Consider the following 16,554-nt stretch of genomic DNA (forward strand, 5'->3'; position numbering starts at 1 on the left):
GTCGACGTCTCGTTTCACGCGTCTGCGAAGTACACCGATCGCGCATCGGACATTTCCTGCGGAGCACGTCGACCGAGCGGTGCACTCTCGTAATTGAATGCAGCAGTTCGTTGTACAAACCACGAACGATACTATATCACGTATAGTCCGACGCTAATAAAGTTCTCTTGGCCGCTACATATACAATTTGTCTTTTGTTTGCATATATTCTAAGCAAATTGTATTGCGGCGTTGTTCTACTCGTCACATGTACGTACATACGCATTGGCTATCGTGTTCCGCTTTGAGGTGCTCACTCGGTATCCTATTTTTAATTTTTATGTTGCCACAGAATTTCGAAATTAATTTTACACTAGGCGATCTATCTTACGCGACACGTCGAATCGCTTTTCTTTGCTTAAAATAATTTATTAGATGTGGCTAATTTTCATCCCATCACAGCGCGAAGTACGTATCGTAGCAAAAGAACAAACTGTAGATTAAAAAGTTAAGATTCAGTTGCAGTAATGAGGGTTCTAATAGATCCATGAAAACCAGTCGTGAATTCTGGGATTTAAGCTAAGTACAGACGTTTGTTACGTGCAATTCGCGGTTTCATTAAACATAAAAGGTGCATCAAGAGAAAGAGAGAGAGGTAGTCCCGTCAGGGTTTTTAATACCGCAATAAAGCCACGTCTTGCGCGGTTTTATGTCAGATTTATCGCACACGCTTTCTATAGCAACGATCTCGCTCGTCTCTCGTGTATTTTCTCGGCGCCTTCCGCCGTCGCGTCGATCGATCGACGAAAAGCCGACGAATTAATACATGTTTCATGACGTGCCCGATATATCGAACCGCGTTAGGCTGTTGTTACGTCTAACATTCATGCACGGACCGTGACGGCAAATTAGCTGACTCTCGATTAACCGTTACACCGATCTTATTTGCCGATTACGAAATTACATTCGTGGAACTTGATGAGAGGATTGATCACGAGGTCGAGCTATTTATGAGCGATAGGTGTGTTTAAACGACGAGCGGAATTAATTAACCTAAGTGGAGCTGTGGGAATTGGCTAATCGATTATCTTACAGCTAGGAGTGCTCCCGTTTTGTTGCATATTGCGCAGAATTGTCAGCGATATTCCTTTCATACACAGTACGTTACTAAATAAACTTTGCAGCCATTATTTAGATTTTGCTAGTGTATTTTTATTATTTTATTGTCGAGTCTATTTTATTTATTAGAAATAATATCTGAACGTCAATAAATTCTTCCAATCGCGGTTGAAAATAGAAGTAGGTACCTCTCTTCACGAATGACGCGTTAGAAAAAGAAATAAATGACAAAACCTTTTTTAAACTTAATTTTGAATAATTTTTTTGTATCAAAAATTGACTTTAGCTCTTATAGACTGTACAAAATATTAAGCGTCGAAAACGACAGGATTATTAGATGACATCCACTTAAACTAAGTTGCTAAGAGAATATTGAAATAAAATTAATTAAAGAATATAATATGGAAGTATATCAGTAACGTTCTGAACAAATGCACTTAAATCTCAATAAATCAAACGTTTTTAGAAATTAATTCGTGTATAGATAACTAATATCTATAGTTTTTAATAACGGTGGAAAATTATGCGTAGAATTCGATAGTTTCTGTCGATGAATTACAAGTTTCGTTGATATTTCGAAGTAACTTTACGGATGTTATTTCCATGCCGTTCTATTGTCGTCGAATCATTGATCGTTAAAAGTATGCCGGTAACCGACGACGTACGTTTTTGGAAAATAAATGACCGGTGAAAGTGCAGCGGGCGAGTTAAAGAATCTAACGGAGGTGTGGCTGACGATTTTAAAAGCCATTGATGAGAGCCGAAAGAGCTAATAAAGTCTCCTCTCCCTCTCTTTCGCTCTTTCCAAGCTTGTAACGTCTGTCTTACATATGATAATTTGTAGCCGCGTCAGAGTTGAAAATTGCCTGCTTGGCAATCGTTAAGTCATCATGCGACGCATGTAACTGAGTTTATAAATCTGCAGCTATATTGATTTTCAGTCGAATTGTTATTTTTATTCGCGTGTATAGAGAGAAGTTGCATTCAAAATTAGGTCAGACCATAATTGTTCTATTAAAAGCTCTATTATCTTCGTCATTAAACACAAATACAACACTACAGCTTGATGAGACATATAATTTACATGTCTTGTATACAACGTGCTAATTTTGGCCGATTATTTTGCGTTTGTTGCTTAAAATTATTTAGATCGAGTTGTTCCGCGAGTTGCTTCGCGCTAATGCTATCGAGGATTTCACGCAACGATGATCAGCTGGCGATTAATGCGGAAATCGCTTTCGTACTTTCGTTTCTTCCGGTATGACCTACTTTACGAAGGAATGTCTGGGGAGGTGTTTTAGATTTTCGTCGTGCGAGTAGCGCGACGTATCGGATCGTCCACCTGTAAAATCGAAAACCGGTTTTGTTCATTACGTCGCCCTCTTGCACGCGTCTCCTTCAGCAGGAGTTCGTGCCAATACAGGTATAATGTCCGGCGCAAATCGATAGTCATCCTTTGTGCGCCGAATGAATATTCTCCGCGAAACTTGTATCTGCTTTAACGATGCTAATTCTGAAGATATTCAAGAATGTCCAGCTGGCGTTTATAAACGTGGCTATAAAATATTATAAGAATGTTAAATTTAAATTTAATTAAATCTGTTTTTAACAATTTAATTTAATTTAGACCTTTTATTTAAATTGCACGCCAGATAAGAAACATCATTATTTTTTAAATATTAAATTAGAGAAAAGTGCACTGTTTTATCTTTTTTATCTTATATCTTAATGTAGTTGATTTTTTAATAATTTCATACAACTTCAGTCAATATTTAATGTTTTTCTAATTTAGAGTAGTGACTGATTTTTTTAATTTTTTATATATTGCGAGATAGAAGATGTATCTTTTACAACTTTCTCTTTTTTTTTTTTTGTTTTTTCTCTCATTAATTTAAGTAGACCATTTTATTGAAAATAAAAAACAAAAAATAGAAAAATATGCCACTCTGTCGTAACTTTTCCCTGCATCAAGTTTCATCTAGACTAGACGATATAATGAAAATTTATACGTAAAGACAGAAGAGTTATATACGAAGATTGACCGTGGAAAGGGTTAAAGATCGATTTGCGTCGTGCGGTGAGCAGCATCACTATTTCGATTTCACGGGAGTAGAGAAGGATGTTGCGAAGAATACGAATTACTCTCGGCAAAATAAATCGACGAGACTTCGAGAGATTTCGCATTGCGTGACTCGCGTATTAAGGAAGATCATGTGTTCGAAAGCGAAGTTCGAGCACGACGGAATATAGATCGAATGCTCGATCATTTCTGCTCCATTAGTCGATCAGTGTCACGCGTCGAAAACACGTGGGAAAACGGGAAGATTACATTTGCTCGCCGCGATAATTCCGGGCCAAATTCTCAAGATATGTTTCTCAGCGGGGGCCGAAAACGAAACGAGATATTGTGTCTGGGAATGAAGAAAACGTGCGCGTAATATTTCATCTTCGTGGCGACTAGAGGCAAACGAAATACATTTCGCTTGCTCTCGAGACGTTTCTCACGTGGTTTACGTTTTGCTGTAATAAACCTCTTGTCAATTATACATGCACCTCACGTTTTACAACGATAAACCGGTACCTCGCTATCCGGATAAACGTATGTAAAATGTTGCTATCTTAATAGAATATCGGCGTTAAGATGTCTTTTTTGAAACGATGGTAAATTAAATAGCTAGATAAATCCACGGATAGAATATATGTACGTCTCTCGCCCGCGGGAAACTTGCCCCGGCTCTAGATAAATATAGCAATTTATTAACTCCCATTAAAGCTGAATTTGCTTAATGGATAAAGGCCCATAAACTTGATTCTTGCCGGGGGTTTCGCTCATAATTTCGTTTCCTCTGCGCAACGGCGGTATATGAAAGTAAAATCCATATGCACATCGGCATGGGTTGTATGAGTTGCGTATCCATTTCTCTGGTTACCGATATATATTCTACAATCATATACGGAGCGTATCATAAACCTGCGCTATTCTTCTGGCGAACGATGTTCCGAGATCAGTATTCATAACGATAACTTAGAAAGCGGACAGACGTGTAGCGTGAACGCGATACATGACCGATACGTCATTAATCATCATCTACGTCATATTTCCTATTCTTAATTACTCTGCGCATTTCCAGCTTCGAGATACAAATTTCTCGTGAAATCGATGAGATGTGATCTCATGCGTCTAACAATAGACTTTAGATAGACATTAATAAATCTAATTTATACTTACTATTGCGAATGTTTGCATTAGAAATATTAATACATATTGATTAGCTATTATTTACAGTTACGTTTATTAGCTTTATTTAAATTGGACGGTAGAACCGATGCTTGATTGATCCCCTTTAATTGCAGACCATAATTGCATACTGCAATTTCATCTGACATAAAAATAAACAGAGAGATGGGGCGAGAGAATACTATAACTGTCTGCATATGTTAGAGCTAGGTTGTACTAGTTTGATGTGTTTGATTCTGCTTTTTATACAGAACAAATTAATTGCTGGTGTAAGCTGGAAGTTTGTTGCGGAGATGCTAACATAGCTTGGTTATCGAGCCTCTGGCAAGCAAGATATCAAGTTCGCAACAATTACCGCCCTTGCGTTAAAGTCCTGCGATATCATACTACTCCGCAACCCCCAACGCGGAATGATGTTTGACATTTTCGGAGCGTATTCGACTCGTATCGCTGCTCGAACTCCTGCTCCGATATTCCCGGTTGGATTTACCTCCAGAAATGGAGGATATAGTTAAATGCGAATGATGAAATTATAGACGTGAAGTTGTATTTTGTATTAACGTTTATATTGGCGCTCTTCCTCTGTGTATAATTTAGAACATTTTAATGATCAATTTTATCGTTGATCAAACGTCACAAGTTTCTTTAAGAAATTGTTTTAGAATATGAATAATCCTCTCTATTAGTGTTAAAAATTAACACTAACACAAATATAATTGAATAGAACGCTAAATGCGGATAGTCAGGCCGATGAGAACGGCACGTAAAAGCCGAACATCGTAAAAGCATCCGTCGAGGCGGTAAAAGCACGCGGGCCGATCGTTAGGAAAGCGACTGGCTGCAGACACCGGCTTCGAAAGTGAGCCCTCGATCACGTTTCGTTCGACGCCAGTTCGCACGTAGACGCGCGCGCGCGGTCTGAGCTTTGTTTTCGTCCTCTTTTTTCCCCTTCGATCTTAGCACGACGGACGACGCGGTCCGAATCCACGACAACGCGGCACGTGTTTCCACCGGGCGAATCCTTAGACGAAGTCGTGCCCGATACGAGGCGAATTCCCGACGTTATTGAAAGACGTCCCCTGGATTTTTTGTGTGAAAAATCTCGTCGCTCGCGCGAGATGCATTTGTCGTTTAACGTTTCATGACGGTAGTTGGTTTAGCTGGGTGCGAGCTGCAGCGGCCGGGTTGGCTTCCCGCGGGAGGAAGTTCCGTATATCGCGACGATATAAACGAGAAAATTTTTCCGGCAAACTAGAATCTCGTACAAGCGTGTTGAGTGATAGAAAATCTTTGAACTAGAAGCAAATCTTTCTCTAGAAAAGGAGAAAAAGAAAGAAAGGGAAAATGGGGATAATTTTTTGGGCGCGACATAAATCTAGCTTTGAATATCTTGTGAACATCTGTATCTATGCCATGTAATATTTGTCATGTAAGATTAGTCATGTCTCATTAAAATGTGTGATATTTATAAAATGACTTTGCGCTTTTCGTTAGATAAGCAGCTTATCAAAGTAGCGACTTTTCAATAAAGAAAGCGCGATTTCTTCAATATATACATATGTGTATATATATATATATATATATATATATATATATATATATATGCATATATATACATGTAAATATATTTTAAATAAAATTATCTAATTGCTGTTTACATTGCTTTCGAGGCAAAGTCGCAACGCCATGTACAAGGGATAACTAGAGCAAGACTCTATATAAGATACATAATTATGCCTAAGATACGTAATTATAAATGAGAGACATGATCTTATTTATACTTAATTCTACTTAATTTTCATATCGAAATAGCGACTTTGCCTTCGTACCGCTTTCTTGGTGTCTGTTGACTCAATTAGGCTTATTTTCTTTCTCTTTCTCTTTTTCTGTCTCGTATGAAACTCATTGATTTCCTATGGTCCGGCCTTGCGAAACACCGCGGTTAACGTTGAGCGAATCGTTAATCGCGATCGCGACTAGGAAAAGCCAATTTGAGTCGAGGGCAAAGGAGACCATACTTTCTCCGTCGCCGCGCCGCTGATAAAACGTGTCGCAAAAAGGAAACCGCTTGAATGATCCTTCAGAAAATTGTATCACGACCGATAACGATGGGACAAGCGAATATCCCGTTCGGCGCGAGGTTCGGCGTGTCTCTCATTGGGAGAAATCAGGCGTTTCGCCATGCGTTATAGAGACAGCGTTCGGCTAAGATCATTTTCTAAATTACATCGTGTTGATTAGCGACAAGCGCGAGACTGCGCATCGCGCGAATCGTTGCATCAGCCGATTACAGTTTACATGTGTCGCCCAGTGGGTCCACCAGTGTATTCCCACGTTCCCCGTCCTAATTCCGGCGCGCCTGAATTCCAAAGGTAAACAGACTAAACCGTTGGCTGTTGAAAGGATTTACATTTCTTTTAGAAAGGCGACATCACGGTTACAGACCCCGTACACTTATACGTAAAACGCGCCCAGACAAATTTTCGCCGAGAGCGTCGCGCGTTTCTTGCCTTTTTCTCCCTCGGGTCTTCTCGGTTTCGACGCGCGGAGAGGTGCACGAGGAAACTTCCGCTCTTTCGTAGATATAACCGAAAATAATATCTATCAAATTGAGGTCCGTCACAGTACTGTTTCCACGTTTAATTTCCGGTGCAGAGGGTCGCGCATCAGGCAGAAGGCGCGACGATCCATTCGATTCGTTCCATGAGCAACGCGACTATACGGTAGGACAGATGGAAAATAAAAAAGAAGGACGCATCGAACGAGTAGAAAATTCGCGATTGGTTAACCTACTTCGCCAGAGCAAATCCAGCTGTTCTAGAAATCTTTCTTGTGATTTTACGACAATCGCGGTTGAACTTCCGTGGCAATATTACGCGCTTCCGACTGCGCGGATTTCGAGTTTAGACAGCTTCCAACGGAGCGGTTGAGAAAGTTAAGAATTACATTTCTGCGGAATTTCAGACAACTACGAAAAGATGAAACGTGCACTTAGAATCTTAAAATATGACATCAGCAATATATTATATTAGCTAATTGATGCTTATAAATATAGTTGGTGTTGATTGTAACGCTCAGCGTGCTGAAATATTCCTATTTTGGAACAATCGATTTTCCAACCTGTCGAAAATTGAGATCTCGAATCGTAAACTTTTGCGAATTTTCGCTTCGCGATTGCTGATTCCAACCAGGAGATGCGCGATCACGTATCTGCCGGTGCAAGAGGATTATGCACCTGTGGGGGTTGCGGCGGCAGGCGACCCGCGTCGTAGGACCGGCGAACGGCGGCGCGTCTACCGCGTCGCGACGCGGCAGAGAAGGGAGCGCGCGCGAGAGAGAGAGAAAGAGGAAGAGAGAGCGAGCGTGAAAGATACGTGGGGGCGAGAGAGAAGTCGCGATTGGTTAAACCACTCTCGGAAAAGCCCGCCTGGCTGCTCGACCGGCCGGCACTTCGCTCAGTTCTCCACTGTGCTCCGTGTGAAGCGGAGCTTTCGAGATATCTCCTCGCTCTCCCTCTCGCTCGCCGCGATCTGCGCGGGATCGACCCTTCGATCGGGATCCCGTGCGAGTGCCAGTCACGTCTCCGCCAGGAAATCGTGAAAGGACAAGGCAGCGGTATCCTGATCTAGCCAGTTTTGAGAAGAGGAAAAGGGATAGACGAAAGGGTTGAAGGAAAGGACGACAATGTGCGAGAGGAAGCTGCTGCGAGTGCTCTAGGACGAGAGGACCTGAACTAACCGAGTGATACCGGACACCTTCGAAAAGGACCCCTCCGGGAAAGAGTGCGATTCAGCATAATCACGGTGAATACCTCTATTATTGCATCATTATCAAGTTTTTGAACGATTTAAGGAATTGTTGGGATCAAATTTTTCTAATTTTTTATTTTGTACGATTTTTGAGTTGTCCCTGCGGACAACTCTGGAAATAGGAAAATCAAATAACTTTAGCGTCACGTCGTTATATTGATGCACCATGATTGCCGATATTGACAATCAGATTTTTGTGTATCTTCGGACTACAATAACATTAGCAAATATTGTAATTTTTTAGTGAGTATCTTTCTGTGAAAGTATTGCACAAAAACGATCAGAAAATGTGTTCTGACACACATTCTCCATTACTTTTATTTTACTATTTTATTTACGTGATTGAGATAATTCTTTGCGAAAATATTTCTTTTCACGAAAGACGACTTGCACAATAGGCGGCTAGATACGTTATCTGTTCTTGGAAATTCTCTTGAAAATTAGAGAACAAAGCTAAAGTAGACTGTATTACAAGTACAAAGTGGTCAAAGGAAGCAACGAAGCGCAGTCGGCGCTCGTAAACTCGCGTGATGCGCTCTGTGTGCTGTTAAGGGTTGATAGGGGAAAATTAAGGAAACCTCTGTGCACACTATTCTGTAGCTTTGTCAAGACTACGCGCCCCTAATTTAAGCGCACAGCCGTGTTTCCCTGAGCTTCAAGCTTAACGTTAAAGGCACTTGACGTTTATTCTCGGCGGATCTTTCAGTGAAATTTTAGTTGAAAATATAATCGGGGAGAGGATTACATGGTTAACCATCTATAATAATAGGATTATTCGGGTCACTCGCATCTTAGCACGACATACTTATCTCTAGACGTTGTACCAAACTAACAATTTTGTTGTGTATTTCTTGTTAATTGCGAGAAGCTCCTTACGTACAATTGATAATTATTTTGTAAAAACTAAAAACTCTAATTACACTAAATTGGCCAAAAAATTTGTTGCAAAAAGGACATTTGTGTATTAATTGTAGGACACTTTATATTCTAAACAACGCTAATAGGCGCGCCTATAATAGCAGATTTAACAAAGCGATATTCATCTTAATACGCTCAATCAATACGCTCGACTAGATTTTTCTGTTTAAATTTAAAGATCTCTTAATCCCATTTGGCATATAGGTCACGTCATTTTCGCGGACTTTATATATTTTGCTCGGAGAAATGCGTCGTCCTCTGGGCGATGCGGCGTTACTTCGTCTCCTACTCCACGGGATTGTTCGATCCATTTCTTAATCCAGATTTTACGCTATTCATAGACCGCTAGCTGGCAGGATCGATTCGTATCCGTTCTCGGATAAGGAGAAACTTTGACAGTATGCTTTCCGACGGATGTTTGGTGTCGATCTTATTAAGTGGAGACGAGTATTGCCACACGCGGTCGTCAAAGCTCGACAAACGAACCGTTGTATGTGTACATACGTACGCTTGTATGTGCGGCAAACCGTTGCGCTACCACCGCTCTTAATGAGCCTGAAGATCGTTCAATTCGTTGCACGCGTGACTCGATGGCTCTTCCGTGACTTCGTCGATTTCCGAGCGAAAATCCTGGACGTAGCATCGTCTCGTCGGGAAAGCGCTCGGAAAATTGGGCTGAATCAATATTAACACGCCAGTTTTATATCCATTCTATCATTTTCTATTATTTTGCTCCGTGTATAAAAAAATATTTCACCGATGTTACAAAATTTTGTGCAGAATTTTTTCAGATGTTAAATATAAAATAATTGCCAAAGGGCAGTTAAATCGAATCTAGTTAAATTGTAATAAACAGTTTTGGCTCGCCCGCAATATTAAAAGTTGCAAGCTTGAAAATCAATATCCGTGCGCATTTCTACCGAAAGTAGTAAAGCGTGCAAAATAAAAATTCTAATATGGAGGATACGTTCTGCGCTAACATATTCGATGGTAAATGCCCGATCGATAGAGCGATTTGCCGTGTTGTATCGTTCTCGCCGGGAGTTTTATGTATGACGTTCAGCCAGTAAGACACTAGGACTGCGGTATGAGCGCAGGAATGTAAAACGATATAACTAGTTATGGAATTCTAGTCATCCTGCATTCAGACCGAAACACCACCCACGTTGCATTTCTAGATTTGCGGTTCCACTCGCCCGTGCATCCTTAATCGGTTCGGTTTGCGGGTCTATTGATTCCTGGCGTTAACCGGATCCCGAATTCAGAACGCGAAATCGCCGCTTGATTGGCATTAATCATGGCTGCGAATGTATTCGCGCCGACTATAGTTCCCGTCGCTCGTTCGTACGTGGATACGGTCCACAATTATGCCCGGTGCGATTTATTCTTGATATAGAATTCTCGTCGGTATAACACAAAACTTGACGAAGTCTAGTCTTACTTAACGTTAATTAAAGTTTGCGGTAGAAAGTTCAAATTATTCAGAACATGAAAGATTAAATCACACAAACTGCGGAGGTAAAACGATATTAAATATGAACGTTGAGATGTTTGCTGAGCTCGATAAAAATTTACAAAGTACGAGAGATCGAAACTCTCAGCTAAATAAATTGAATCAAAGAGAGAAGGAAGAGTGAAGATTACATCAGGTATATAAAGAAGAAATGGAATTTTTTTAATTACATCTTAAGACAATTGACATTGAGAACACATAAGCCACTCTGAGAGCAAGTGCAGGTATTGGAAAAAGTAATAATTGAAGTAACATTTTACATTTCTTAAGTATATATAGAGTTTGGCTAAATAAGAAGTATCGCGAAACACGTACGGTGTGTAGAAATTACTTGAGGAACCCTGCATTAAGAGATACTGTTCCACCGCTAGTTTACACTCAGTTTAAGACCGCCTCTGCGTATCTACGTTGCGGTAACGTTGGAAACTTTGTGCGCTCAAGTTCTTGGCCCGTAAGTGCCACCCAATCTCGGCGACGCGCCTCGGATCCACAGCGCTTGTGTGCAAAGCAGCTTTTGCGCTTGTTTCCTCTGTATGTACCTACCTGTGCACCGCGGCACCGCCGAGAACGACCGCGCTGCTAAACTGCTCGCACGTCGCTAAACTCAGATCGGATCATACGTGCGACACAACGGAGCGCGGTGTAGAAACCGCCTAGCGAACTAGGTCAATCACCTTTTTTTTTCGATCACTGCCGCAGCTGCGACGCCGCCGCCGCCGTCGTCGCTTGTACCCGCTTTAATCTGCTGGCTCCTCGTGCGCACGAAATTGCATCTGTTTCATCGGCATTCAGGAAGAGTGCCAAAGTTCGGTCTCGCTCCAATCGCCTTGCGGGAAACCGATTCTCCCGCTCCTGCCGAGGAATCCGTCCGCGTTCGCTGCTATGCGGAGGATATGCAGTCGATCACATGAAATATCAAAAGGCCCGCGAACTCTCTCCGTGGCGAGAATTTTCATAGTTTTATGACGCGGCCGGCCGACATTTATACGAATATAATCTCTACGACACGTTAACAATCCACATTCGCGTTTTTTTTAACGTTGTTCCTCGTAAAACTGCCAGGTACAGTTCACCATGAGAGAACGAAATTGAAAATGGCGAAATAAAACGATTAACGAATTAAACATAACGAATTAAATTACGCATGTAGATTTTCATGAGTTGTATAAATATAATCAGCATTATACACACAATTTTTCTGTTGTGGAAAATTGACTCGAGTTTCTCATTGGATTTAAAATTTCGTACTATCAGAGCAATTCAATAGGGAGAATATATTATACATTTCGGAGATATTTCAGGAGATTTGCCAGCGCAATAATTTATGGATAGGAACGGTAGAGCCAGACATACATCCGATTTTTACCGGAATTATAATACCAGATTTGCTTAATTGTAAACGAGATTAATTAAATATCCGCGCAGTTTCGCTAGAGGCGATGAAATACAAATTACGTATGAAACTACACATATAATTTGCCCGCTTCATTAAACTTCTGTCCGTTATTTAAATGGGAAAGCGGGGCAGCAACGGTACAGTCCGATAATGGCATTGTAATGTCGCTGTCGTCAAATATTCCATATAAGCATTTCCGAAAATTTCATACGAACGTGATATCGTCGCGCTTACTCAGTTGCAGAATTATTTTAACTTTCGTCACTTTCCTCAAAAAGGAGGATTGTCTCGCACGGTGCATATTGCGCGTTTTATTAGTCGACTGTCTGGCGAATTTAAAATGTATTCAACGCTTCAGTGAAGCCAGCTTGTGAATTTTAATTAAAAACCATGCGGCATGATAAGATGTAGCTCGCGTACCACCCTACCACCGTAAAAATAAGAGAGATGCGGTATTATTATTGACAATGCCACATTCCTACAGTCACGAACTTAATTACGTTTGATAAACTACGTGCACAGTCCTCGTCTTTGCGTTCGTTATTATTACACTACAGAGAAAATAGAGCTGGGAAAACATCTGGAGCGCAAGAAAATTTACTCTTCGTGTTTTTAGCTGCCATCGCCATTTATATTCGTGCATATCGCCGTGTAAACGTAATTTTTTTAGGTAACTTTATACTCGTCATATTCTATGTACGGCAGTTATTTCTATCTGTTACTCTTATTTGTGGTTATGTAACTTAAAGTCAATTTCTTGAAAAAATGGGGGCCCCCACATTACGTAATTAATATATTTTAGTATAATTATACATTATCACAGGTATCGAAGTCCCGATTATATATTATGACAATTCCAAACTGTATCTTCCTCACGTTATCGCTATCAAGAACTGTTAAAGTGTATCCGAACTCATTGCTACGTAAGTACGCGTAATGTATCCCTACCAACACACGTTCGTACACATGCGCGATATTACGTATACGTATGTATACGTCAAAGGCTGTTCTGGGTTTAATGTACGATGTCCCATAAGGTGCATATATCTCCCTTTACAACCAGGAAACGGGCACGGTCCCTTTACACCCGGCGGTATTCATAAATCCAACAAGGAGACTAAGGAGAAGGAGAAATGAGGAGGTGGAGGAGGTGAATGCTTGGCCCCTCGTTGCCCTCGTGTCTCTTTACGCGCGCCGCCGCGCCGCGTCGCGCCACACAGACTCGTCATCCGCGCATTTATTATCGTTCTCCGGCCGGCGATAACTCGCGGGCGTGGTGATCCTCGATATGAATTCCCTGTCGTCACCCGCCGTGACGAGCGAGTGGCGAATCCCGCGGAGGTGATACGAGCGAGATTGCGGCGCGTGAAACGCGTCGCGCCTCGCGGCGTTATCGGAGATCTTCCGGCGCCAATATGAGCCTCGATATGAAAGTACCGGAATACGCGGGCAACCTCGCCGTCGGGGAGAAGCTCGCGAGTCGCGGGATTACGCGATATCGGATTGTCAAGGGTTTTCTCATTTCGGAACCCGCGCGAGCGAACGATTGCTGTCATCGCCCCGTTCGGACGATGCATCTTTCGCTGGTTTGCGTTGATTGCATCGCCGCGCACCTTCACGCTCTCGTTCCTCCGCACGCTCGCGTATCGCGTGCCATTCGCTTGTTTGCTCTGTAAATTACTACCTACTGTATTTGCATCCTTAATGGACTTAATTATTTAATGCACTTAATCAGTCATAAGCATTTTTTTAATACTTAAAGAGTTACAGGATGTAATTCGTTTAGTGGCGGATTTGTGATACCCACAAGATGATATTATTATTTAACAAGTTGTAAAATAATGATTTCTTTCTTCTCATTTATTTTTGTGATAATTAATTGATAAATATCGTGCTTAACATACTACGTTTCATCAGCGGATGCTCGACGATAGTTAATATTCCGCTCTTGATCTTAATTCCGCCATTAGGGTAGTATTACTCAATATGGAGCTCGCTTTTGACGTTTAAGCTCCTTAGACGTGAATGTAAAGCCGATCTGTTACTCTTATCGGATAATTTTTGCATTTCGAGCACGAACTTATTATTATACTCGCTATCATTTGCAACTATTTCATTTCGCAATTTTATCTTATGGAAATAGAATCCTCTGCTGACAGTATTTTAATAAACGACGATTACATCCGCTCTGAACGAGTTAATAGATCGACGGTATTATATAGATTTTTCCAACAATCGCCGCCGAGCTTCTTCTACAATTTATTACTCTTCAATGGATATTACTTTCGTTGTTAGCAAAATGAGCTTTCCAGACTCGTATTTGAAGATGATCAATGAATAAAGAAACGATCTTACCTTTATTATTCAGACAAGTCAGGAGATCCAGGTCCGCGGGTATTCTCGGTTTACTCAAAGACGTAACTTTGGTCGATCGAGTTGGCAAACCGAAGCGGAGAAATTTATAGGGGACGGAGCCAATTATTTTGCCGTATTTACATTCGTAGGCGGACATGAATGCGAAATTCAATCGCGATTGATTGGCACCCGGTAAAATACCGCAAGTACAGTATTTTGTCATGGTCGAAATACGGTTATATATACGAATGAAATGTCTTTCGTGAATGGCGGTCAATTTATTTTCCTATTATTTTGCGGTTACTGCGGAAACTCGCGATTTTACCGCCGTTATTACTTAGAGACGATTTCGTCTTGGCGAGGAATTCCAAACGCGATGAAACTCTTCACCCGTACTAAAGCTCTTCGAGACTTTACGGATGGTGCGCGGGACTTGAGAGCGAAGCTCAATTTTTCATTTAACCGAGCGGCGCCGCACATCCTCCTTTTCCTTTGGTTTTTCTCCCCGCAAACGTGGTTGTCGGTCGCGCGAACATAATTTCGCGAGAGCTCCCACGAATTGTTCACCCACCGAGTTTTCCGAGTTCCCTCTTTAACGAGCCTGGGCTTTTCATGGGCACGTTCGCCGCGAGCGAAGCCGCTGCCGAAAGACAATGGCGCGCCGAGAATAGTCTGCTCGTTGAAGAATATGAACGTTGTTACTTGTTCGGGCCACAAACGGAAACTACTTGATCCTGCAATTCTTTATCCTGAAAGACGCATATTTGCGCGCAAGTTCTCGTACGGTATATTTCATCGCCTTATAAGATACCGACAAATGAATGCGTTCCGTATAAGAGGTATCCAGGTAATGCTTCTATATCAAACCTGAGAGACAGCATTTTAAGATTTTTCCCCGAGGGAAATATTACGATACATAAAGTTGATGCATTTTGTGTCACGCGAGTAATCTATAATTTAGAAAGATAAACTATACTTTTCAACGAAAATATATAATTTTAAACGAAGAATAAGATAGAGTCAATTTTGTCATTAATATTTGAGACATATCGGCCATTCGGCTCATCTCGATTACCTCAGCTTCTGTAATAACGCGAAATAGCCACTAGACGGGAAATTATGGCCAAGTTCGACGGGCGCGCTAAAAATTTTATCCGCTACGGCTACGAGTTGGAGTGACCTATTTCACAGCGACACGAAATGTTGGATCGGGGTAAAAAGTGTCTTACTACGGGGAGATAACCGCAGGGCGCGCGCGGGACAAAACAAGTTTAACTCTCGGCTACTATGGTTGAATTCGAGTGACGTAAGTGCGCTACACGACGCTAGCGCAATAAAACTGCCATTATATTTTATTACCCGCGAGTCGGTACGCAACTCTACTACAACTCTCTTTTCCATTTTTTAGTGTCACAACGGATAGGGAACGGCTGGCTAGCCGGCGTTGCAAACAGCACAGCCACCGTTGCAAATTTTTCTACGTATTTTACAATCTCTATAGGTACCAGGAGTACATTTGACTATGCCACGTGATGGAGGATTAAGCAGTACGGCAAACTGCAAAGAATTTATACAGAGGGCAAATATTTTTTCGAAGAAGTAACATAAACCATCAGCATAGTTAATTTTCTGAATCTGTGAAACGCGCTTTGAAGAGTATAATAGCAGTTTTGAGTGGAAATCACATCAGATATTTTAAATTATTAAAAAAGTGGACGATAAATGTTTTAAACGTCTGTTTTTATTACAAAAATATATAGTAAAATAAAATCCTTATATAACAAACATTTCCGTACTCTAACAAATTCGGCAGAAATTCTGCGAATTGTGTTCTAAGAGTTCTTAAGATATTATTAGAATCCTTCACATAATATCGATTTGGAAATTCGTGTAGTACGTCTCATTGTTGAGAGAATACGTTATCCTGGTCTCGTTCGCTATTTGCCAATCCAATTAGTGTGCCCAGCAGGCATATATAGTTCTAGTCGTTACCAGGGATGATATCGATCCCACCAAAGATCTTTCGAGAATAGCTGTATAACGGGTCAAGAGGCTATCAGGAATGCAGATCGATTTTCAGGACGAAATGAGCCGGGCGTACCGACAAAAATGAGACGGCGCGTTGTGTCTGTTATATTATTTGACTTTGAAAGGACTCGTAGTCCGAATAATATTCGGAACAAACTTCCGAATATTCGGAGAGAAATTTTTCGATGTTTCAGCCTGA

General features: G+C 41.2%; 1 protein-coding gene across 1 annotated transcript in view; it reads left to right on the forward strand.

Moving 5' to 3' along the window:
- Positions 1-7,762: 7,762 nt before the first annotated feature.
- The window catches only part of LOC112454533, a 36,684-nt gene continuing 27,892 nt past the window's right edge, over positions 7,763-16,554 (forward strand). The window contains exon 1 of the mRNA XM_025015985.1: positions 7,763-8,139. The gene's annotated coding sequence lies outside the window, so the exon portion shown is untranslated. The remainder of the gene's footprint in view (positions 8,140-16,554) is intronic.

Source organism: Temnothorax curvispinosus, unplaced genomic scaffold (genome assembly GCF_003070985.1).
Source record: "Temnothorax curvispinosus isolate PA1 unplaced genomic scaffold, ASM307098v1 QBEX01005133.1, whole genome shotgun sequence".
Lineage (NCBI taxonomy): Eukaryota > Metazoa > Arthropoda > Insecta > Hymenoptera > Formicidae > Temnothorax > Temnothorax curvispinosus.